This window comes from Callionymus lyra, chromosome 6, assembly GCF_982586985.1.
Source record: "Callionymus lyra chromosome 6, fCalLyr1.hap1.1, whole genome shotgun sequence".
In the NCBI taxonomy this organism is placed as follows: Eukaryota; Metazoa; Chordata; class Actinopteri; order Syngnathiformes; family Callionymidae; genus Callionymus; species Callionymus lyra.
The window spans coordinates 15,690,042-15,717,014 of record NC_141823.1 but is presented as its reverse complement, the minus strand read 5'-3'; the positions used below and the strand labels follow the sequence as shown (position 1 = coordinate 15,717,014).

General features: G+C 40.4%; 1 protein-coding gene across 10 annotated transcripts in view; it reads right to left on the bottom strand.

Annotated features, from left to right (window-relative positions):
* The window catches only part of baz2ba (bromodomain adjacent to zinc finger domain, 2Ba), a 70,866-nt gene extending 44,557 nt beyond the window's left edge, over positions 1–26,309 (bottom strand). For 9 of the 10 annotated variants that reach the window (XM_087793898.1, XM_087793897.1, XM_087793899.1 and 6 more), the window contains exons 1-2: positions 24,051–24,072; positions 8,851–8,893 (exon numbers count right to left, since the gene is read on the bottom strand). The gene's annotated coding sequence lies outside the window, so the exon portion shown is untranslated. Of the gene's footprint in view, positions 1–8,850; positions 8,894–24,050; positions 24,073–26,009 lie in introns of those variants that run through there. The other variant, XM_087793901.1, reaches the window with a different exon arrangement.
* Positions 26,310–26,973: the final 664 nt, after the last annotated feature.

Sequence of the window (26,973 nt, the reverse complement as noted above, 5' to 3'; positions counted from 1 at the left end):
TTCCCTCGACTGGCAAGTTTAGACATGTTAATCAGTAATAGCCTGTTGTACTTCAGACGGAAGAAGTGTGAGCGTGTGAGCGTGTCTCTGGCAAGTACAATAGCCACTGAGGAGGGGAGTCGGTCGAGGCAAGACGGGTGAAAAAACCAACACATAATCCAACTGGACCGTTTCCATACAAAACATATGGATTTTTTCCATGATTGCTGCCACACAACAGTTATTAATATCAGCCAATTGTGTCTATGTCCCGCCAAGGACCGAGACGCAGTCCAGGATTAGATAGAGGCGGTCGAGCGTTCTTGCTCGGCATATGTGTGCTTTAAGTGCAAGGTTTAACACAGTCACATGCACGCTCGCACAAACACAAATACACACACACAGATTTAGGTAAACCCAAGTGACGTAATCTGAACCTTCACACACACACACAACACGACTCACTCCACTCAAGGTATTTTCACAGAGAATCTCGTTCAAACTGGAGGAGGAATCGACATATCAGGTGTTGACGGGAATCGTCCGGCGCTGTCAGAAAACACTGCTTCGATGTCGAAGCCGTAAATATTTTTGAATTATCTCCGTCATTGATAAGAGGCCGGTGGAAACGTCAACCTTTTTTCTCAGAGTTGTAGTATTCCCTGGAAGACCCGATTGTGTGTGTGTGCGTGTGTGTGTGTGTGTAAGAGCAGGAGTGTGTGCGCGCATGTGAATACAATATTCATTTTGCTGCAGGAGGACAATCTATGAATAACAATGAGAGGCGCTAATGAAATCAGCCATCAACCTGCGATACATACATATTAACGCAGGACCTCAAAGTGTCATTCGCTTAGTGCATCATTTGTTCCCATTCCCTCTTTCCTTGCTGCCACCTGACCTTTAGATCATACCCCACACCAACCTCCCTCCCTCACTCCTGAACACTCAAAAATAGGTATACACCTGCGGCATGTACCCGTTGACCACAAGCTAGTTTTTTTTTTTTACTCTCAACTTGCTCAAGCAACTTCCTGACGGTCTGCATCACAAATGGTTCCTTGTGTCAGAGCTGCAGTGTCATATCACCGGAGCTGCCAAGGAACGACGCTCCTCCCTTCCCTCCGAGCATGCTTCACAGCTCTGGTCGCTCTCCTTTTTTTTTTTTTTTTTTTTCTTTTCCTCTCCCTAACCCCCACCCCCGCGCTGGCAGGGAAATGGATCCCTCCACCTGACAGTGGCCATTTTGAGCCTTCTCTCTTCTCTACTTCTGCTTCCTGGTAAACAATGGAAGAGGGATAATTGATCAAACAGCCAGGGAACCCTCCGAGCAGGGGAAGGTCACCGCCCCGCGGCTCCACAAAACGGGGGAAGGAAAAGGGGGGAGATATATGCATGTCAATATGTGAGGAGTGTGGGACACACTTTTAAAGAGTCAGGAAATATAATAAAAAAGTTATCGGGGATAACTGTGACTCCTGAGAACGATTTGGACTTTCAACGTCTCCCTGATAAATGATTCAAATGTCAGCACAATGCCCTCTAAAGTGATGAAAACATTAATGTGAGGTGTTCAGTGAGTGTGTGTGTGCGAGTGAGAGAGAAAGGGGGTGGTGGTGGTGATGGTGGTGGTGAGGGGGGGTCTCTCTTCGATGCTCTTGAGCTGCCATTTTTCTTCCCTGACAAAGACTCCATCTGCCACAGAGCCATTTGCTGCCTCCCGAGTCGGCAGAGCATTCCACATGCTGCGTTCACCTTGATGTCACCTCCACACAGATCACGCCTTGCTGACGTTACCATACACACACACACACACACACACACACAGACACACACACACACATAACAACAACAACACTTGACAACCAGTTTTATCTACGAGATGCTTTTCCCCAGGTTCGGTCTTCTAATCACCAACACTTTAAACTTATGAAGATGTAGAGAAAGGTGTGTGTTTATGCGGCGGCCCTCCATCTCCCCCCCCCCCCCCCCCGTTATCGCTACGCAACCGTCGGTGCTGTGCATTGTGGGAGTGTCTGTTGGGGCAGAGAGACGCGACAGGGGCTGAGGGATTCACACGCCTCTGAAAGACAGCCAGAGGAAGTGTGAGGGAGGGATGTAGAAGGGAGGGAGGGGAGGAAAAAAAAAGAGAGATAGCAGTAGGGGGGAGGTGGGGGGGGGGGGTTGTTGGGGGTCGGTAACTGGAAATGAGAGATGGCATTTTAAAGAGGAAGCTGAATTTCACCTGCAATTACCGTAGCTCCGGGGCACATGGCACGGTTAAGAGACATTTCATTCCGGCCGTGTGCGGCTGCCACACTGATCCCAGAGAGTCGAATAAAAGAACCAGAGTGGCTGGAAAACTGTCCTCTTGACTTGACACTCACGCGCCGCAAAAGGCAAGAAAGAGAAGACAAAACCTGCAGGGGGAAAGCTGGAGAGAAGAAAGAAGAAGAAGAAAAAAAAAAAAAGAGGACAAAACGGCGGGTATAAAAAAAAAAAGGTTCCTCTCATTCAAGCAGGCCCCAACTCGGCCATCTGCACACCAGACCAGACAGCTGAACTGGGCCTCCGAGAGTGCACAAACATCACGTGAACACACACACACACACACATCTAGAAGGCAAACTATAAACAGTAACACAGGACAAACATGAGGAAAACTTAAATAGTTGATAACTCCCAGTATGTGCCCTTCTTCCCTTCCCTTCCGTCCCAGAACTTCAAATGGCGCCGTAATGGTTCCCCTCGGGCTCAAAGCGCTGGCTAGTTTCAGCGAACGCGCCGCTGTGTTTCATAGCAAAAGTGTGACTGCACAAATACAGTAATGAGCTCTCACAGGGAGCATGGGGGGGTGTGGGGGTGCTCCTGGCACTGCTAATGGCTCCTCTGGACAACAGCTGTATCCAGGTTACAACATGGTCTGGGCCATCAGGCGGTGGGGCACACATGGCCGACAGCAACACGGCGCGTTGGCCTATCAGGACGGAGGGAAGGCCGGTATTCTCTTTGAGGGGTTTTTAAGAGACGGTGGTTACATGGGCGACTAAGCCTGGAGACTGTTGGAGCGACTTGGCAAAATGGTGTGTGAAACGAGAGGTTTGAAGCAATGTGTCGACTCGGTCACTGCCAAAAGACGGCGAGATCCGCATGTGCTTTTATATCTCGGAAGGGTCAAGCACCACGCACACAAATATGGAGTGAATATAAACAACAGACTGCGTTAAAGAAACAGCTGTTCGTCACTCAAAGCATTGATATGCATCTCTGCAGTGGTCATCTTCAGGCTTCAGTTTCAGTTCACCGTCTTCATTGACAACCGTTCCTGCTTCAAGAGACGTCGAGTAGTGCTCTCCAGAAAGTGTGGAAAATATTCTTAAAGGATGTAATTCAATCAGTCACGTATTACTTAAATATTTATATTAACTAAAAATCTTTCAGAAATACGGATGATAAAATGTAGGTGGCGGTCTTTTGTTTGGATTTAACAATGTTTTCCACGTTTCACCGTTAGATGGTATCATTTCTTCGCACTTCTAGTGTGTAAAACTAGGGCGGCCCTGAAGGGCAAAAGAAACTTTAACCGCATATAATCAGATTATTAAAAAAAACGGACTCCAACGCAGCAAAATGTGTTCATTTGACATTGCTTAAGGAAACCAAAGCGAGACATAAGGACTCCTAAATGCTGCAGCGCTAGTAGTAAATCGGGCCGCAAGGTTATACGTTTGCCCCAAGTACTGAACAAATAAACAACAACATTGATGTTTAATGTCTGGACTACGAGCTGGGAGCAGGAAGATAAAATGTGCACTTTAACAATATAGTTTCATAATGAGACATGGTAGTTATAAACCGCTGTATGTCAACCGCTGTTCAAGTTAATGATGTGATTGAGTTTTTAGTTAAGTCGTATAATCTGGCTATGAAGGAGGAAACAGAGACGCATTGAAACATCCATGAAATAAAAAAATCAAAAGTCAAAAGCTTCCAGAGGTAATAAAAGTCTGAACTTCTATCAAACCGTTTTACTGCCGCGTTACAAACACGGTTCAGGATATACAGTATATATAAAAATATAATTGTGTGCATCAACTATCAGTTCGTAACACATGTATACATGTGTGGTGAATATGTGTGAAAGAAAGTTATTTTAAAATGCAGTCAGATACTGTAACACGACCAGTGACCACTACAGAATAGATATTTTCTAAACCCAATACCACAGGTTTTGTGACGAGCAGTTTGTCAGTTGTCTACTTACAATTAAATAAAGATGTTTTAATGAAATTGAGGTCAAGTAGCCGGGGTTGACGGCGAGTTGTTAAACTGAACAGACGTGTAGTAACTAAGGTTTCGTCCATGGAGCTCAAATTACAATCTTGTTGTCTGGTGCTAAAAGGGTTCAGAGGTCTACTTACAGTGTTTCATGACTAACCTACAAATTGCATTCAAACACCAAACTCAGCAAAAACAGTCAAGCTTGCTGCCATTTGCCTCTGTGGGAAGGCTTACTTTGTTGGTTCTTAGCTCCTACTTTGTCTGGTTCTTCATTCAAACCGGGGCCCCCCCTCATGACCATACGCATTATCGTCCAGGCAGACGGCCCCCAAGTGGACTAAGGCTCCCTGGGCTCAGGCACTGATTCATGGCACAAGGGTCTGTAAAAAAAGAGCAGCCGAGATTCGTGCTCGGGACAAGGAGAGTCGAAGCCGTCTGGCAGTGGGTGGGGGTGAATCGAAAAAAGAAAAAAAACCTGGCAAATAAAATGGACCCTGTTGAGTGCACGAGTCGAGCAGAACACACATCCGGAGAGTGTGTGTCAGAGAAGTCAGGCGGCGACAGGCAAGGATGGGTAAGCCCAAGTGAACGTAGCACAAGCGTCTGTGAAACTACACTCTTCCAATATCCCGAGGACAATCTTGCTGAGGCTTTTTAACAATCGTAGCTCCGAGGCAAGTACAAAGTACTAAATGTTTAGGCGTTATCTCTAACACTTCCCCAATCTCACAGAGAGGAGTTTAAAGTGTGCTGGGAGAAGAAAAAAAAAAAGAAGTGAAGAAACAAAGAGGGCTCATGAATAAGGGCTGAAAACTGATAGTAGTTGTGAGGATTGATGAAACCCTATTCAGGGGGTTTGTGACAAGCAGCGAGACGCACACAAATTCTCCCCCTCAGGCTATGGGGTGTAATTTCCCCTCACCACTGTCACCATGTTCGAAAAAGAAAAAAAAAATCATCCGTGGGCCAATAAACGACTGCAGGCGAGCGTCTCTAATCTGCCTATAGATCCATCTCTGCTAGCCTGCGCTTAACTTTAAAAATAGAAACTTATTGCACGTCTGGCACGTCAGGCTGAGCTGTTACATACAGAGATGCGGATGGAAATGATGGCCTCACAGGACACACACACACACACACACACACACACACTGCTGTGGGGATGACGCAAGACTATCTTTGTCTCACGTGTCTTTCCCCCACGGCCGCCCGCTGCTCCTGACCTTCGAGATGTTTTTCTCTCTTCTTTTCCCTCTCCTTTATTCTTCTCTATTTCACACTCACGCAACACACATCCACCAGCCTACCTCGGACACACACACACACCTTCTTTCTCTGCACACACCTTTGTATTTTTGTCATTTAAATCCTAGATCAAAAAAAAAGACGCTGACGTGTTTTCGATGGCGCCGGCTTCATGAACTACGGCACATTTCTTGCAACACGAGGTAAACGCCAAACCAATCCTGCTCTTCAAATGGTCAGGAATCCGGTTCTAATCCGAGTTTGTTTGCATGACAGGTACCGGAGATGTGATGCGAGTCCAACAAAGCCTTGTGTAATGAAATATTAATTCATTTTCCCCTTTTTTTTGCATCACAAAAGAGACTGAATTATGTAGTGCTGTTAATAATAAAACCCTAAACAACAACCAATGACAAGTGACACACTACCCAATAAAAACCTGACAATACAACAGGTTTAAGTTTAGTGACAAAAAAATGCAACTTCACTTACACTTGCTATACAACTGGCTAAACCCGCCTTAACCAATTAAAAGTAAAGAACGCAGGGAGTCAACACTATACAGCTTAATCCAGGCATGTCCAGATTCTGGCCATGTGGCCCAGCATCATAGTCGTTGAACCAGACAGTGTCAATCGCACGTCTAATATATTTTGCCCTTCTGAATGACATAACTCTGGGTAAGATGTCACCGTTTACATTTGGCCCGTCTCGTTTTCACCTCATTACATTTTGGCCACCCTTTGACAAGTATAAACTTGTATACGCCATAAACACATTTGTTTCTAGTTCTCTTGAACGAAATACATCGACAGACTTTTACTTTGCTGGGAAAGTGGAGTCATGTGCCATGTTTTTTAAACTCACAGAAAATCTTATGGCTTAAAACGATATAAGAAAAAGGGTTACGTCGACAGTTTCACTTTTTATTATATTTTTAAACTATACTTTATCGCTGTTAAGAGCCATCTTAGATTAAGTTTCTAATTTAATATTTGCGGTCGATGGTGGGATTTTCTGATCCATTTGACTTTCATTAGTAATAACAGTCAGTTCTCTATGCAGCACATTATTTTACTTGTGTTTGCAACTTGCTAGCCTGGTCAAAAAATACTGCGTTGAGGTACAAACAACAGACCAAAAATCTCACTTTTAATTGTATCTATTACAGTTGAGTACATTTTTGGCAGCTGTTGAGCGGAGGGATTTAGGAAGAGAGAGAAGACTTGGAACTATCGTATATTAAATTTAAGAAGACGCTTCTCCTGCTAAAGATTTCAGAGTCGCTGGGGCAGTAGCCCGATCGAAGAGGCCTAACACTTTTTGCAGTGGTCAATCGAGACGCATAATATTATCATCTGTCGCCTCAACATTCACACAGAGTTTGTCTCTGGACTTCTAGAGAAAACATATAAATTGTATTGTAGGCTATTAAATTGTACAATTCTGAGTTTGGGGGCAGGAGTGGAGTAAAAGTATCTGGATGTTCTGTTCTATGTTAGTCTTTGTATCCTTTGTCTTTTTTATTTTTCTTTGATCTATGTTCTTTATCTTTATCTTTAGACTTAGATTGTATCATCTTGTTCTTTCTCTATTTCTCTTTGTTCTTGTTCTTATTTTATTTTGATTTATTTTTTTTATAAAAAACTGCTGTATTTGCTGTGGCTATTGGGAAAAAACAATTTCCCGAAGGAGACCTCTTGAGGGATCAATAAGTTCTACCTTACCTTACCTTATATACCATTTTGGTTGCATCTTTTGTCATCATTTTATTTTTGTTCTTACTCAAATATGTTTAATAATAAAAATAAAAATAGTAAAAAATATATATATATTTTTTAACAATTTCCCGAAGGAGACCTCCTGAGGGAAGTTTTACCTTACCTTACCTTATGTGCATTACTGCAAACAGATTTGAATTTCTTAATATACAGTTTATTAGCTCAGAGAGAAAAACATTGTCATTGTGAAACCTTTTGGTTACATAAGTTTGATCTGATGATTTCTAGGCAATATGTCAATCACACTTGTCCATCAGGATTAAAAAAAAATACACATCATCTACTGCATGTGGTTTTAAATATTTAAATGTTGTACTTTGTTTGTTTATTAGTTTTAATGTCTATATTTTATATTAATTTAATTTTAGCATCGGAATTTCATGTCAAGGCAACGCTTTTTTTCTTATATGTGTAATAATAAACATTTATTATTATATCCCAAAGTGGATCAATTTTTTTGTAATTTTGTCTGTACTACCTTAGCGTTTAGTTTAGTGTACTACTACTAAAACGAGGACACCACATCACTTAATGAACAGTTGTAAATTGAAAACAAGCCTCTTTTAAAACACATCCATCTACAGTACCTTAAACAAATGGGACAAATATATTAAATATAAATCAAACATTTTATATTTATTATCAAACAGCAGGGAGCAAAAATATGTAAATCCGAGGCGAGGGATTATTCTACAAAAACTTGCTCATCAACGGGTTGCACAAAGGATAAAGACAACACACACCCATCCGGGCAGAAAAACCACAAATCATCTCAGCCAAAGATGGGAGAAGTCATTGCTTAACCCGACACAAGCTGATCCTCAAAGCGAGTAACAGGTTAAACTCTTTCGGTGGAATTATTATTTACCAAAAGGCACCTCGTAAAAGAACTCGCATGATCTAGTGACACACTCAAAACACACAAGGCCATCGAGTTGAGCAAGAGAGAAAAGTGCAAGTCATTGTGCGTGCAACAAAAAAAACTGCCACCTTGGTGTGAAATGAAGCCTTGAGGACGCGGCTGAGGCTCTTCTACAGTTGGCTTTCACACGAAAGAAATCGAAAAAAAAAAGGAAAGAAAAAAAAAAAGACAGGGAAGATAATGGCTCGAGCTGGAAGGACTTCGCTCACAGCTACACAGACAAACACCAGCATGCGTTTTCTTTCCTTAGAGCACTGTTAACAACCATTTAAAGTGTGTGTGAACAGATAGCAGAAGGCTGTTTAGTAGTATGTCGCAGATAAACAATCTGACGAGCAATAACCCAATTAATTCGCTCGATTCACAAATGCAGAATTTGTAATGTAATCATAACAACTGCTTTGAAGGGCTCTTGTTATATTTAATTGGGGGAAGAAGACGATAAAAAAAAAAAATCCTTTTCAGTGTAAGAATGGAAATCAAATACAACTTAAAACTGTCGAGTCTAGCAATTTTTTCGCATGGCTAGACAATAAATGTGCTAAAAGCAGAAGTGCATGACAATTGTCAGCTATTTTGTATCACACGCATCCATATTGTGCAGTTAAAAAAAAAAAAAGCTGATGTGCCAGTTGTACTCACTGTTGAAGAAGTCTTCAGCTCTTTGACATAACTGCCCAAACACCTGGGAACAAAGCAGAGAAAATACTTGAGTATTCAATTCAATAGTTGAAGCATAAAAGACCCCAAAATTAAGTACAGAAATGGGTTAATATAATAGCGATGTAGACTTTATTTTATTTGTATTTTAAGCTCAACATACTAGCAGTAATGGTTTTGAATATAGGTTCATGAAATATGAATCGATGATTAAGATGAATAAAAATGATCGGTCTCTGAAACACCAAAACAAATTCTCTGGTAGCAACCTGGCATTCCTCTCTTTGATCATGCACATTTATACATTCATTCAAAAGTAGAAAATCTAGTCTCACTCTCATGTCAACTAAGCGGTGGGTTTATTTATTAATCTTTTACTTTTTGGAGATAAAGGCAAAAATGCATGACATTCATACAAGATTACGCAGTTAAAGAAAATCTCAATACCTCTATGCTGCTTCCCTGTAATGTCCCTCTTATTGTTTGGTAAAAAAAATACACAAGTCTATATTACAAGCTTGTTCGTAGAAGAAGCTAAAAGGCTAACTTGCCACACAGACAGGAAAAACTCTATCCAAGTGTCTACTGCCTTAACGGGAATCTTGTGGGATAATAAACATTTTTGTTTTGTTATTTGAAGTGTCTTTTTGAATGAATAAAATTGAGTGCCGTTTGTGACAGTAATATGGACATACCTTTCTGCCTACAACTCTAAAAAGGAACAGATTACTCTGAAAATAATCCCCATGTCGAGTGAGTAGAAAATGAATGATCACTTTAACCACAATAAAAATCTAAAACTAGACCAAGAACTATTGTTGGACTGTTAATGGCTCCTGAACATGTTTAAACCATAACCTAGTGGACACGAAATGTTTTGTATCAAAGCCATTTGGCTTCTTCAACAGATTATAGTTTTTTTAAACACCCGCCAAATGCCTTTCTGGCAGTTTCTAATCTGGGATTACTGGGTTTTATCTGCACTTTAGCCTCCTTAATCAACAGAAAACAAAACACAAATATAAAAATTCTCAATCAAGTCAGCGGCTTATTTTGCTTCTTTTGGTCGCACACATTTTTGTAACTAAGGGAACCAGATATAATTGGGGTTATAGGTAAAATAAATAAAAAGTGCTATTAGATTAAGAAATAAGTAACTACAGAACGGGTTTTTTTCAAAGTATACGACACTTCCTTAAACCTGAGTATTTTTAGTGTTGACAATACATGGAGCTTTAAAACATCACATGCAGAAAAATATGGCATCTAAAACCCTGTGGTGGATACACACACACACAAACACACACACACACACACTCACTCACACATAAAAGTCTCTTTCTCCCTGAGCCATTTCTTGCAAAACCTGTTTGTTAGAAATGGATCTAGACACAGGAGCTTTGACTGCGAGGATATTTTCCCCAAACACAAGACAGTTCTTGCAGAGAACCAAGCCTTACCGGCATTCTCACGCCCATCTCTCATGTATTGTCTCTAAGGGCCTCCTGCTCTCGCTCAGAGTGTACAACATCTACACCACAATACATGCCGCTTTGCCATGTTCCTATCGTACACAGAACACCGTCAGATCCACCGTTTAATTCAGCGTTTCATGGCACTAAGAGAAGTTTTAAAATACAAAAAACGGAATTCAAACTTTCTTTTTTCCTACTGAAACTTTGCTGACACGAGAAATGAACAAGTATTTGTTGACAGTAAACATTCATGTCTGGTCTCGAATCCTGTGGTCAATCGTCTGCAACAGCATCATACCCCAATACTCATCGATTTACATTACAAAGATATCCATCTTGGAAGTTACAAATATGATACTACAGATGAACCACCATCCAATTGAACAGCTGTGATCCGTTCCCATCATTATCATCACACAGGTAAACACATGTGAAAATACACCTTCTACAAAGGCAGACAAATACTTTGATAACTCACCGCAGTGATAATGATAACAGAGTGCTAGGTAGGCTGAATTCATCTTCAGCGTTTCATAAAGGCCTATTAGCAGATGATTAAAGGATCCGTGCTCATAGGGCTTCGGCACAGAAAATCATTTTCCAGCAGGGAGGACGGAGAATTACTCTGGATAAGAAAGCCAGTGCTGTCTGCCATCATTTTTCTGAGTGAAAATGAGGCTATTATTCTATTAACCTCATTTCATCGCAGGATCTTATCAGTTAACATCAATGCAGGACTGTCAGATCAAAACGTGAAATCACGAACAATGGAACAAACAAAAGAGGAATTGTGCGACTCATTCTAGTTTATTGTTTGCACTACAGGTGAGCTTCAGGCCCAAAGGTCTTTTTTCTTCTTTTTTTAAAAAATATTACCAAAATGTATTATTATTTTGATAAGACAAAACAGCAATTCAATTATTTTTTGGTCGTTGTGTTTTTGACGAAGAAACGCATCATATCTTGAGGCAAATTGAATTATTTTCGGCTTTTACTGGACTCACAGTCCATGTAATCCAAATTAACCTGAATGCATGTTGGCTTGTTAGGGAGTCAAGCATCCATTGTATGAAGAAGTGAGTTGTATTAATGCCCAAGTGGTCTTCAGGCCTGTGTACTGTGACATGTATAAACATATAGTTATTTGGAAATATTTTTACAGTTGGCTTAACTTCTGTAAATGAGCTATTAATTCCCAAAACCTAAAATATATTGTATTTTTAATTTCTAAATAACAGTATAAACTCCAGCAGATACAGAGTCCTTTAATCATTCTATTCCAAAATGAATCTTCAAAAGTGCTTGAGAAAGTTATAGAGCGCAGACCTTCGCCAAGCAGCTCATTCCAAGATGAGATTGATTAGGATAGTGATGCAATTTGAGATCTTTCTCTGACATTTAAAAAAATGTTTGCAGATGTGAAAACGTGGGCATGAGCAAGAATGGGTGTAGCTACTTCTGCATGCTGACACATCTGAAATGATGTGTATCCTAAAGCACCATTTTGGAACACCACTACATTTTATTATTTATTCAACTGCTCATTACATTACAGACTGAAATGTCATACAATTTCATTTTTTTAAAGACAGTCACTTTATGTAATGAATAGTGAGCATCCCTCAGTGAAATCTATTTTATTTCAAACCAACACTGTCGTAGTAGCCGTTTTCATTGACAAATGTATACTGCCTTGATGAGTAATACGGCTTGTGAACAGATTTTGATCCAATTATGGTCTTGTTGATTTGCTGTGATTGTCAGCAAAGGCTGTGGCAGTCTGGAGTCTCGCAGAATGGGATAAAAATAGCCTCGTCTGCGCTCCCTAAATTGGGCTCAACAGGGTTGAATCTGGGGAAGTTCCAACTGAATGACGGCCGGTTCAAAGTGGACCGCGAAAAAAGACGGTGTTGTTGTGCGCACTGACCGGCCAAACTGCAAGTCTGGAGTGAAAACTTTTCAGCCAGGAATTAACCATGTTGATGTCCGCCACGCTTGAACAAGTTGTCAATATTGACAAAGCAGAATCTTCAACAAAATGTATGGAAAAGTTGTGTAGCATGTGACGAGCAAGATGCGGTAGATATTACAGATATCTGCGTCAGGAAGGGTCGTGTGTTGACAAAACAATAATTTTGTTTCGTTTTGTCCACTAAACAAACTCACATTATTTTATGAACCTTATGTGAAGTTGTTATTATGAGCTCCAGACAAGCACGTGTTGATCCTCCATTGACAAAAGTAGTTTTCCTTCAGACGAAGCAACAGTTGCCGACTTTGAATGGGAAATTCTTCTACGATTGTATATATACACTAGTAACATATCTAAAGGTCCATCAAAAACTTGACTTCTAAATGTTTAATAACCGGTTTGACACAACAGATGCGTTTGTTTCTCCTGAGCGAACACGCCGGACGCCGCACGAAACTTGGACGCGGACTTTTTCCAGAAGCCTCGGAACAAAACAGGCAAGTCTTGACAGTCTGTCCGCCACGGAGTCGTCACACAATCAGTTGCAGGAAACCAATCCCTAAATAGCAGTGATTCATCTCTTCATCACACACAATGCCAGTACAGAGTGCACAAAGAAGCTTTCTCTTCCTGTCTTTCTGAGTGTGTGTGTGTTTTTCTTACCCTATCTGTCTGAACCCCTTCCCCCCCCCCCCCCAGTGTGGTCTCCCATGCTGCTTCAAAATAAGTGCTTCTCCCAGCTTTCTGCCGTGTGATTTACTGGCAATGTTTAACTGCAGGGCAGCATCTTTTATTGTTACATGATCTGGGGCTAAAAGCTGACAAAATGGAATCTAAGAACACGTAGCTTCGTATGAGAATCAGTGATTCAGTTTCCCAGCAAAGAAGCAACAATTACAGAACGATTCCAATAGTGATCTATGTTCCTCTATTGGTCTGATGAGATATATATTTATAAGTGTGTGTGCGAGTGTGTGTGTGTGCATGTGTGTGTGTGTTCAACATTCCACTCAATGTTTTTCCCCCTCACTTGACGGAGCTAGTGCCTGTCCCAGGGGAGCATGTTGCACTGCATGAAATCTTTGAGATGCGCACAAGGCTTGGTTGGAAGTCAAATCCATTTGGAAGAGTAAGGGAAAAAAAAAAAAAAAAAGTGTAATCGAGAAATTATGTTCATCCTGGACAGATTGCTTGTCCACAACAAGACTGACAACGACAGGATTTTTTTATGGTGCACTAAAGATGACTCGCGTGTTGAACTGAAGGATTTTTTTAAGGCACTGTTTAACAACTAAATAACTTCTCGCTATTGGTTTATTGTACGTGAATGTTTCGTCCTGCGTTATACGTATGAAGGAGGAGGTGATGGTGCCAGTGTAATTATAGAAGAATTAAAAATAATAATGAGCGTTTCCTAACCCAAGTGCAGAAATTTGGTTGCAGCTCAATATTATCCAAACAGTGCACAATAAGCTATTAAATGTAATGTGTATTTTAGCACCACGGTCCAACTAAATGTCTGTACATCCGTTTACTGCCCGTCAGTTGGCATAATAACTCAAATACAGATGGACAGATTTAAAAGAACAGGAAATTGTGCTAGTAGGAAAGGGAACCGATCATTCAAAGGGGTCCAGAAAGTTTTGTTTGTCTCTACATAGATAAAATAAACATATAGCAGTCATATTGGACAACAGAAAATATAGACATAAATCACTGACTCGGTGATAGTCAATTGAATACACATTTAAACACAAGTATACTAACAATGATTGCAATACTTTATATACAGTGTCATCCACTTCTTTATACCTTCTGGCAGAAGAGCCACTCCTTAAAAGCCCGCAGAGACCGGAGTGTACAAGTAGTACACTCCTATCTATGGGTTATCTTGACATCAAGAGGTCATTAGATTCAAGAAACAAGCTGACAAAAAATATAGTCTGTGGTGATGCATCAATGACGCCAGCCTGAAATAAAACTTTTCCATCCACTACCACATCAGTAAAAGGCTGCTGAAACACATAGATAAGACATAGTCACACTATAGAAGGTGGGGGGGGGGGTGTTAAGAGTATGACACGTAAGTTTCTTTAGTACTTTAATATGACTTTGTGCCTTTAATTGTGATCACACTTTCACCACAAAAATAACTTCTCTTTCAGTGAGGCTTCAAGGACACTATGATCTCATTTCTCTACAAGCGTAATAATCGAGTTCCTTTTTGGAAGCTTCAATTTGATATTTCTTGAATGCCAAACATGAATGACTTCCTGCTTGGACAGTTTTACGAGAAGAGTTGAACCCATTAGGAAGTTAATGTTTTAGAAAAGAAAACAATTTTCCACATTTTTAAATTGCAAACGGAATAAAAAGCGAGAGGTGGAAACTGGTAAAAAAAAAGTGTGAAGAAAGTATTTTTTAATTGACTTATTACAACATGTCACTCAGCATTTGTTTCCCATCATATAAAATCAAGCAGATGACATTTGTTTTAGATTTCAATGGACTGAGAATATCAATAATAATGTTTGTAGTTATTTACCGATAATAAACCGGCCGTAATGACAGTGTCAGAATCCGTCACATAACCGCGGTTCTGTGAGTAAGTAGAATCCCTCCCACAGGTCGGATTTATGGGCCTCAGAGTGAGGTAAACCAATATAGAAGCGCAGAGGGTGGATCACGGGCGACACCTGACACTTGGATACTCATTCATTTAATGTTATTAGTCAGTGTGTGCGTCTATGCATGTGCATTGTTGTCCTAGATAACTGTTGAAAGTTCAAATCATCGCGTGAATCATTTAACCAGCTTTAAGTCATCTTAATGCTGAGGCCCTGGATTGAATCAATATTCCATGTGGATCCAAAACAGAACGACAATCTGTTTCTTCAATGGCAAATGTGTCAAACTCATTGTCTGTGGCCCAGTGTTTAAGGTAAGATAAGGAACATGGATTATTGATGTCAACGATTATACAGAGACTTCCAGTAACAGTAGTGAAAGGTTAACTCATGGACGGATTAAACGTTTTCATTTTGACTCCAACTCTGTCGTGTATATTCTACGACCAAGATCATACAAACAAGCGTGATCACAAAAGAAACCTCACCGTCTTTTCCAGGTGTGATTCACAGACGGACGGATGAACGATATTAAGGCAAAGTTGCCGAAGCAATTTCCTGCCGTGGCGCGGTATTATTCTAAAGCAGCCCGTGCGATGATGACATCAGTGCAGCATGTGAACACATCATCACCGTCGGATCATCGGGCTACAAAACAGTTTCAGTGCATCGTCGCAGCCGCGATGATCCATCAAGCTGATGTGTGAAGGTCAAAGCACAGCTGTCACATCTCCCAGCAGCCTCTTGGCTATTCAGCCTCCTAAAAAAACCTCAGAAGCTTTACAAACCCAGACGCCGTGCACACAGGGGGGGCCCGGGCAGACGTGCCTCTCGGACCCTGGACGGATTTTCGAGATCGCGACACTTTCTCGTATCGCCGGGGCAGCGTTTTTTATGAAACTTGTTCCACGGTCGACACATGTTTAACGACGATGAAAAATAAAGCAGAAATGCGAGAGCAGATGTGGATCCACTTTGATTTGCGGAGAGAGAGAGAGAGAGTGTGCGGCGTCTATTAAATGGATCTGCTGTCTCCTTGATCAAGGGAGTCAATAAAGGGCCGAGGCCTGTCAAACCCCCTCCTCTCCGGGGCGTGTGCACACATATGTGTCCGGCCGCCGTCCACGTGTTCCCGTGTGTTACGCACTGAATTCGGAGCACTCTGACAGGTGAGTGATTGAGTGCTTTCATTTCCCTTCAGCGACGACAAGACGAGAAGAGCCCACGGACACGAGCGCACAGCACACACAAGACACACAACTGTGTAGGTTTCGGGAGGAGGCGAGAGCGAAGGCAGAGAGAGTTGTTGTTTCCTAAAGGATGCTGCTCCTGTCTGCATGCTTAAATTAGCTCTAAATGTTTGGATTACACACGGGAGCTCTCACAGAGGATTTAGCAACCATAGCCTGGAGTTTGGGGGGTGGAGGGAGGGTGTGTGTGGTTTCTTTCCATCCACTTACACACACAAACAAAGACGCGCAAATTGTCCTTATAAAAGATTACAAACATATGTCACGTCGGCGTTGCAGACTATTGTTTGTTAACGTTTTCTAAATGAAACCGGTGATATCAATCCAGCTCTAGGGGGGATAAAAGAGGAACAGATCACTCTTTCCCCGTCTCATTCATCCCATCTCTGCGATGGAAAACCTTTTTAAAAAAAAAAGTGTGTTTGTGGCTTCAGTAGGTGGGGGGAAGGAGAGGATATGTGACCAGATGCAACGACGCAGCGACAGAGAGGAGGAGGAGGAGGAAAAAAAAAAAAGAGAAGGGGAATGAGGGAGGTCAGCGCCCCCAGCCTCAGATAAAGGCCTCTCCCTCCTTTTCTGCCTGGGCTTTTTCGAAGCCCCTGCCAGGATCGAGAGGCGTCTCACGTTACAGCTGTCTCTCAGTGTCATCGTTCAGGAGGCGAGAGCAGCAGCGAGAGAGAGAGAGACAGACAGATAGGGAAGCAAAAGGCAGGACAATGCCACAGCGGGCTCGGGCGGGCTTTTTTACGGCTGGACAAACAACAGCGGCGGTTTCATCGGGGAAACTTTTGTGGTGTCGCTCCCTTGTACGGTTACAAATAATGTTAATGCAACGCTGTGTTTCACCACATTGTCAAGATGTTTCAAAATCACTTAAATGTGCCATGACCTTTTCAAGACAAATTATTTTGAAATGCACGAGGCTGGTTAGTCAGATGATTTCCTCTCGACTACCCAAGATAAACGGAATATTTAACAATTTCCTCTGTTGCTCAACGGAAGTGTGTTTTGCTAACAGTATCAAGTCGTGGGAGGAGCATTGATGTGTTGATGGGAAACTAAGCAAAGTTATTTTATTGCTTTGGGAATCTCATGTCGGTCAGAGGCAATGAAATAATAGAACATTATCAGGATCATCTAGACTCTGACCAGGAGGCTTGGGAGACCCTGGACAGCTTTCCTGTCACTGAAGGGCACACAGACAGACAACCACTCAGCGTTCTCCCAACATCACATTTCACCCACCATTTCCAGCTGTGACTGGGGGGCAAACAGAGTTCAAGTATGGGTGACACTCGGCCACAGCCCGGTCAATGTTTTAAGGACAGTATTTTGAAAATCACTACAGTGGTAATACTTACGTAGAAAGCAAGCACTCGTACTTGTAGTAGCGTCTCAGATAAAAATATAGTCATTGAGCTAGAGCTTGTCATGGTCAACTGGCTAGTGAAGATGACCATCCTCTGGGAAACTACTGAAAATATTTATCAACGATATACGTTTCCAAAGGTATTGGCAAGAAACTAGCCAAACATAACTGTCAAGATACAATATATTTCGATTTATTGCGGTACTGAAGCGGCAACAATATATAGTATAGTATTTATTTTAATATATATATTTAAACAATTTCCCGAAGGAGACCTCCTGAGGGATCAATAAAGTTTTACCTTATAGTGTTTCGTTTTTACTATTTGAACTATCAAAACGTTATAGGCCTTGAATTCAGGTTATGAAATACTTATACTCCATATTAGTATTTGACGAAATAACAAATACAAGCATAATCAATCAATATTTGCACGTTAATTTTTCATTAAATAAATCAAAACAGTGTTGTTGAATATCTTCAAGTACTGTATAGTCTGGAAAGATAATTCACAATATTAAACGGTATTCATATTTTCTTACACCACCTATATATACACAAAATATTGGATCATAGATACATTTATGACGTCATCAATCGTGATCTGTTGCGAGTACGACAATGTTTTGATACCTGGTAGTGGGCCACATAAATGGCACATGGTCGGAAATCAATTGGCCCACTGCCTATGTTACAACAAACTGTAGAAGAAGTAGAATCTTTGAGAGAAAGTCACTCAAAGAGATGAGTCATCACAATGAGCCATCGGCCCTCCTGTGGATTTGATAAAGGCGAGAATCTTTTTATAACCTTAGGGTTCCTAGAACAGCAGCGTGCTCAAGGTCCAGTAATGATTTCTGACTGGACGGATGTCAGCATGTGCTCCTCCATCGCTCGGAGGAAGACCCTCCTGGAAAACGTGTTGCATTGTGAAACGACAGAATAACACATTTTCTTAAATTCGAGATAAAAAAAAAAAACTTCACTGTAAAGGTGCTGCATATGCAGAATTTAATTCCGGACTGTAACGCTTACACAGCCATATACTGAGATTACGCCTGTGTGTTTTACATAAGAAGAAGGGGTTTTGCAAATTCATATAAAGCTTCATTGCCATTTCTTTTTTTTCTTCCCCCCCTTTTCATTTCAGACGGTCTTCTGCGAGAGTTGATGCTTTAAAATTCTGGCTTGGCTTAGAGACGACTTTGCCAACGCAGCTAAAATGAAAAAAGCCTTTGTGGCAGCAGTGACCAGATTTTAAATGCTGAGGAAGATCAATAAATGGGGGGCTGGTGAGGCGCAATCTCATACATTTCTGTGCGTGTCCTGTCCATAGGCAGGCATTCTGACAGAAGGTGTGTTTGTTTGTGTGTGTGTGCGCGTGTCTATACATACACCCATAGAGCCTTGCAGCTCTGGGGCCTACAAGCTATTCTACAGAATCATTAAAACCCTGCTGACCCAGGAGGCAAACCAATAGAGAAGCCAATATCATTCCCATTCCCACACTTTCTCATCCAATCCCTGAATCCTGTTTCAATCTGTGAGTGAGTGAGTTCTCGGAAAATGGTGTCATTACGGCCCACTTCCACGATGTCAAGGGGATGTAAACGTATAACTACGTCTTCAGCACGCCAGAGCGTGTTTGTGTACATGACTTGACCATAGAGAACGGCCGAAGTCGTGAATTCATTAGGGATTCCTCGAATTTCAACTGCCACACAGGAACAAATAGAAGAGTGAGCTCATTAGAAGAATGCATATATTTATCAAGCTGTATTTACACATTCTGCAAAAAATATAAATATTGATTTCATGACCTACTTTTGACCTGGACGATACATTTATGTTTTCCAATTTCACCTGAACACACATACAATGGATGCTGGAAACTAAATATGTAAGCAATATGAATATCAAATAATACTGACAAAAGCGATACATTTCTCCAAACAGTTAGTCACCCATCAAATCCTAGATTAGGCACAAACCGAGTGAATCGAGATGACGACATGAAAAACGAGAAGGTCTTTACATGAAACCCGTGTTTCACAGCGCCTCATTTGTAAACCTGATATTTGTATTCACATTAGACTGATGTTTTCTGCTCGCATAACCTTCATTACTGCATGACCAATGTTGTTTTTCCAAATACTCACTATTGTACGACACATTAAAAAACACTCCGAGTTGGGGGGGGAAAAAAACAAAAAACATCAAGACCTTTTGAGACTTCATTAAAAGTAACTAGCCTGGACTTTCCTCACACTGAATCTCTTTCGTGGGGAACAAAATCAACCTTTTCACCTCGCCGGTGGAAAAAAAAAAGAGAAGCATCCCAACGAGACGTGAACATGCACAAACAACCTTGACTTTCATCAAGGAAAATTCTCGCATTGAATGATAAATAGAGGCCCATGGGATGGCAAGCAAAGAAGCAGCTTATCGTCTTTCCCTCCCAAATTTGGCTGTCTTCTGTCTGCCCAAAGTCAACGTGGGGGTGACCCAGTTGTTCTTTACACAGCTTATTGTTGCTAATTAATCCACCGCACGCATTTTACGCTACTGGAAAATGTGGGATTTATTTAAGAGCATTGATGAGCAAATTGCTGAAACACGGATCTGAATGTCCACACGTCAAATTCAACCGATTATCTGTTTAATAGAGCCTTGCAATAAAAGAGAAAATACCTGCAAGTAACACAATAAACCCACACTATTTAAAGTCGGTACTACACAATTAATTGTGACCGCGGTGATTATCTGGACGTCCAGCGAGCATGCAGTGCTACAGAAATAGCAAGGCAACAGAAGGTTAGGAGGATCATCTGAGAGCAAACCAACTTTCCAGCTGAGAGGACATTAACCTGCCATGCCATGTAAACACGTATCAATAAGTAAGCTGCCTGCACGGGCCTGTTACCCGGCGCATAGCAGACGACCAAGACACACACGGCAGTGCCAATTTCCTCTGTAACAACAAGAGGCTGCGTCAATCTAATGCCTTAGAAGCTTTTACAGATTCCTCTAAAATGTGGCTCCATCTCAAAAGCTCCATTAGCCTTCATAGGATTAATGTCCCCTTTGAAAAATGTCTATTGAAAACCTCGCATCCTGGCTCGGGATGGTTATGTACAATTCTGAATGTATGTAAACAAATGACAGAGCTTCGAACAAGCCTTCAAAAAAAAAGACTCATTACAGGAACACCGAGAGAATATGTCGTCCAAAGTCAACAACGAAACAGGGAGTCATCTGACACGGCAGCCGAGTGATCTCAACACAAGATCATTTGTGGTTCAAGTTACACAACACCAGACTTTTACCTGTACTATCAACTAGAGCGTGCCTGACGATACACTTTCCTGGTACAGAAAATTATGATTCATTCTCACAACCTTCCAGGTAAAAACACTTTCTGAGGAATAAATGACTTTGAAATTATACATAACAAAAGGGAGATGCTGAAAAACAAAAAGGAAATGTAGTGTGTATGACTAGAGGTGTTAGAGAAAAGGCTTAGAGGATCCTGGTCAGACTAACATTTCTGTTGTCTCAAAAAGCTCCAAAACAAGCTGAATAAGGTTTTTATTGAGTGTTTCTGTAGTGTCTGGCTTGGCGTGTAATTGTTTAAAGATCATTCTTGTGTTGCCTCTTTTTGTGTCTCTCTTCTTGTGTGTGTGTGTGATTGTAATGTCTCTATTAGTACTCTCTCTGTGTGTGTGCCAGATATTGTTATGCAACACACACAACAGGAAATGATTTTTTGAAATACCTAGAAACTATCATAAATGTTTCAATATGGTTTAATTTTTCTCTTTTTGTGTTGGATACAGATTCATCAATAACTTGGAGCAGATGATGTTTTCACAGAAACCTTTTCAAATCTTCTCATGAAGAGTCCGGGAGGCTAATCTGTGTCGATCACAAGAAAGCATTTGTTGCATGCGAGCGAAAAAAAGGATCTGAATCAGAAACTTTTATTGGCAACGTGGGAAAGTATTTTGAAATAATGTTTTATCAACATAAATTAGATATTTATATGAACGTATACAAGCCAAAATTAGGTTAGCTTGCGTATGTGTTCACCTTTGATTTTGGTGTTTTTTATTTACAGGTCTTAATCCTATTTATTCCATTGGATTATTATGTTAATGTTAGCAGCATTACCTAAGAGGTTTAATCAGAATGTAGCTGATCTAATTATTCTATTTTGTGTAGTCAAGTGCGACTTTTATACTTAAAGGGGATCCAATTGTAACCATTACACAAGCGTGGGCAGCGTAATAACATAGCAAACTAAAAAGCCTGAATGTATATATTGGTAATCCTTCTTTAATCATTTTAAAGTTCAATTTGCCAAGTGCAAAATGTTGATGTGCCATAATCATTCCTTTGTTCTGTCAAGTTTAACATTTTCAAATGACCATCGCCTTGTATATCATTAAAGAGAGCATAGCTTAAAATCGTGTCACAATGACACACATTGGTTACCTTTTAACTTTGAACACATGACTTCTGAAGATCTCTGAAAGAGAAAAATTCCAGAAGTACATAAGGGAAAGAGTACTTCATCCAATGATTAGAAATAAATTAAAGGAGAAATGTGACTACCTTAACTGCTAGTAAACAGTATCATTTTTAAGTATTTAAGACTTTAAATGGAGACTTAACTATTGACACAAGAGTTGCCAAGTCAAGTTTTGTAACATTGTACAAACTGAATACAAACACAATCATTTCCTTTTGAAATAAAAGTATTATAACTGTTTAAAACCATTGTACACTACAGAAAAAATATAGACATTGACAAGAGAATACACCACCAACTTTTGTCAAAAAGAGTTGTCTTAACAAATAATGTCAGGCTTGTCTCATGCCTCTGAATACAAGAGGCTAGGGAAGCCCCAGTTCTAAAATAGTCCCATTTTCAACAGTAAAGTGTTGCGGAGAATACAGCATTGTGTGCATATGGGATTGTCATTATAAAGGCTGTTCAAGTTCTGTCAGATTCTGCAACCCCGACACAGAGCTTGTGAACCTAATTTCACCTAATCAGCTTAGTCAATAGCAACCATTTGCTGTGACTTTGGTAGACATGCAAATAGGGCTTAGTTATGTCTATCCTTAATTCCTGAATGTTCAAGTCAAGCGGAAGTACTCCTTTATCTCTTGAAAAAAAACAACAGGCTTCGATTCGAGCCAGGAAGCGAGAACAAGAGTGAAGAGAAAATAAAACTCCAGCTGAGAGTTGATGTATTTTTTTTTTTTTGGTCTGGCAAGAAGAGACATCTCTGATTTGAGTGTGCTTGAGGTAGCACAGTGTGCTTTCATTTCAAACCAACATGGCAAACAAACTCTGACAGATTTGTTCCCCTTTTTTTCCCACTTTTGCTCCAGCGTGCCATCTCTCTCTCTCTCTCTCGCTCAAATTATGGGAAAACACTGTACAAGTATATCTGTAGTTTCACTTGTTTGTATGTTCAGCTGCGAGCACTTCACACTCACACATTCAAACAAGTCTCAACAGAAACAACTCCCGACAATAGACGGTTTGCGAACGGTGGAGGAAAAAACGGAGACACTGTTCCGTTTCAATACACTGATACCACTAATGGCTTCTTAGCAGCTCCATGAAATCAAGCAGCTGTCATGTCGGTGCATCAGCGGCGAGAGGAGGGAGAGCCATCCCCATAAGGACAGAGGCGCCGCGCCTTCATGTTTGGCTAAACATCTGCTTCTCTGCACTCCAGCTTTGCAGCAATAAATGGACAAACAAAAGAGGTGGGAGGTGAAATGATCAGTCTTTCCATTTCAAAAGCAACTCTCTGCTCTCTGGTCCCTCCAACTGCTCTTAAACTAGGGATCTGAGCTTCACTTGATCCACATCCGTCGAAACACTAAAAACAAATGCACATATTCATAGTGAAATCAAAATAGGTCACCGTCTCTCCCACTCACTAGATCATCCCTGCTATTCTTCTGCTAATAGAGCTCTCAGTGCGCACGGTAAAGAGAGATCCCATAATACACACATGGAGGAGCACTTCATTTGTGATGGTTGATCAATAAATCTACATTTCTAGTTAGAGTAAACAAAACTGCACTAATTAAACTGGAACCGTTTCCATTATACTCACAATGAATCACGAGATTAATTACAAACACTGTATTCAAAACCAATTAATGTTATTTGCGTATAGAATCCTGCTTTTCTCCGTTTAATAGGATTCTGTGTAACAGATACCCTTCCTCGCCTCCTTCCTGTCTTCATTTATTCAGTTGCAAAGTTGCGCCTAAAAGGATCAATTATTTACAAATGGTATTTAGCGTACCATTGAAAAAACATTCAATCTTAAATAGTATATTCAATTACATTACCACTTTCCTTGTCTCGCTTTTTTTTTGCTCATATTAGACGCTCATAAATTACTACTTAATTAAAAGCCACATTGGATTCATTAGAAAAAAACGTTATCTAAGTCCTACCCTATTTTTTGGTTCTTCTCTTCTTTCCTTGCTCATCTCTGTCGCTCTTTAGTCACCGTCAGAACCAAGTCTTTTACCTCAACGTTGATCCAGCTATCTGGTCAGCTACTGATCAAATGTCAGGCGTACAAGACCAAGAGTCACACAAAGCCCCGGAATATTGTTTTAACCAAAGAACTTTTCAAAGCAGAATGTCCCTTTGATCAAAGTAGAACCACAACTTTTGGAAAAACAACCTTACTTGGAACTTTTTTTCTGAAGAGCTCTGATCATAGTTGGGACACCAAAAGAGAATCCACTCACTTGCCTTTTCTTCTTACATCACAATTAGTTTAGATCACGACAGTTCCACTTTGATCTCCTTTGAAGAATCCGTTTTTATGATGTCATTCTTGATTTTCTCTCTCTTTTCCTTGTCATGAGTCATATGTTCTTGGGTACATCTAAAACAACTGTATCGTTAAGGGCGAGCGAAACCATTGTATATACGTTTAAAATAACAGATGTTAACTACTCTAACCCTCTGATCTGATTCCTCTTTCATTGCATACTTTTTTTCTTGCCGATTGGTTACAAAGATAACGTAAACAGATGCATGTATTAAATAGAGCATAAACATGCTATAGGGGGAAGGGTATTCATTTTCTATTCTAATTACCTCGTCTCAATCCCTAACTCCCATAAGCTATTGTCAGTCACCAGAGCTTCTCTGGTCAACATTTGTTTTATTTTCAAAAACATTCTAGCTATCCACCACCTGTTCACTTGTCTTCTTTCCTTTTTTGTGTGTTTGATTCACAATTTGTAGCAATAAAAAAATCAATCAATTAAAAAAAATAAAAAGCTTTCAAAACACTCATTCATCACTGGAGTATGGCGTCATTAAAATGCACATTATGGCCATCCTTCCTTCCTCGTCTCCTTCCTTCACTCATTCATAACGACAAACATCTACATTAAACAACTACAACCTTCAATTCAAACCAAACTCTCGAAACTAAAACCTACTCGATAGTGTTTTTAAAAAAAAAAAAATACCATTAGGACTTACTTTTTTTAAAAATAATAATAATAAAATAAAACGTTTTGTATAAAAGGCTACCACAAGTTTTTAGGAACCCAAACTTTTTCGATAAAGTTGTGGCAAAAAAAAAAAAAAAAAAAACCACTCGGAAGCGACTAAAGTGTGTGTTGGCAGTGAAGACGGAGGTTAAAGGTACTTTAGGGGACGAATGTTTTAAAACAAACCAAGATGGCGAGTGGCTTGTTGTTTTGGAAGAAGGGGGCTAGAAAACATGGAGGATATTGTAATATACACAAAGGGATAACATTTTCAACAACTCGGACTCAGGGGCGACTGACTGACTCTCGGTTTGAGGAAGAAGAGACCGCGACCCATAAGCAGCCAAGAAGAGGAGGAAGAAGGAAGAAAAATGGAGGAAGAAAAAAAAGGCAGAAAATACCTTCAACTCCGAGTGAACCGACGTGGATGTTTAAGTATCGGACGCTAATTGTTTGATTCCCGAGTCGAGGGAGCGATTAACCGGACACATCGTAACGGACGTTCCGGTGGGGTTTTTTTAAGCTGCTTTTTTCCTCGACGAACTCCCGTGTAAAATAACAAAATCCACCGGCGAAAATACACACAACTATCTTAACTTTAACGCAAACATCTTTTTTGTTTTAAAAAAAAGAGAAGAAAAAGTTGAATTCCGGAGCGATGCGAGGAAGGAGGACGAGCGACACAAAGACGGTCCCTGCGATCATGGAGGAGAAGAACAAACGTGCTTCAGAGAGAAAAAAAACACAACTTTCGAGTCGAAAAACGGGTAAAAAAGGCGTTAAAGTTAAACCGCGACGAGCCGCCGGTGCTGCCGGTGTTAGTGTTGAGATGAGCGGAGGAAGGAAGAAAAAAAACAGCGTCACGCTATCAGAAGAAAAAGAAGATAAAACACTTACCTTTTATTTACTTTCGTCACTTTACTTATTTCCAACGTGGCTTTTTTTGTTTTAGTTCGCGCGCGCGGTGTGTCGTCTTCTCGTCCTCAGTGTTTTCCTCGCTTATGAAAGAGGTCGTGGACGAGTGATAAAGAAGGGAATTGGGCAGTAATTGAGTCTCGGTGCGCGTGTGTGTGTGTGTGTGTGTGTGTGTGTGTGTGTTAGTTACTAACAGCAGATTGAAGGAGACTCTTCTCAAGGTTTATTCAGCTCCACTTCAAGGAACCGACCTGACGTCAGCTCACTACTGCCACACAAAGAAAACTTGTCATTTGTGCAGCGGCCGCACTGACTCGCGGTCGCAGTTTTGTTATCGCCCGTTATTTATCAGCACGAGACGTTGTTGAAGGAACTTTTTTATTTATTTATTATTATTATTATTATTATTATTATTATTATTATCACGGACGGTGACACTGTGGCGTCATTAGAATTACCGTATTTCTTCGACAAAACGACTCGCTTTTTTGACCACTTTTTGCGGATTTGCTGAATAATCCCCGAAGTACACAAAACACAAATATTTACTTGATAAAAATTTACATTTTGACCAATTATTCTGATTCATAATTTTAAGACTTTTAAATCTTTTATTTCTGACAAATGCAACACTTTGGTTCATGGAGTGAAAATAAACTGAGTTGTTTTTTTCATGACTTAAATAACTGTAAACATCATAAAATAACATTTAAGTAAGTAAGTAATTTATTATTTGTATAGCGCTTTTCCAGACCAGGGTCACAAACAATCAAAACAATACTCAATAAAGTATATATTTTAAAGGGCAAGATAAAACCGTTATCAACATAAAAAAAAGTTATGGGATTAATGATAATGTTTCTGAGTTTAGTGTGAGTTTAAGATTCAACTGTTGACTTTGTCAATTAAACCAGTTATATATATAGCTCAGATACAGATATATGCT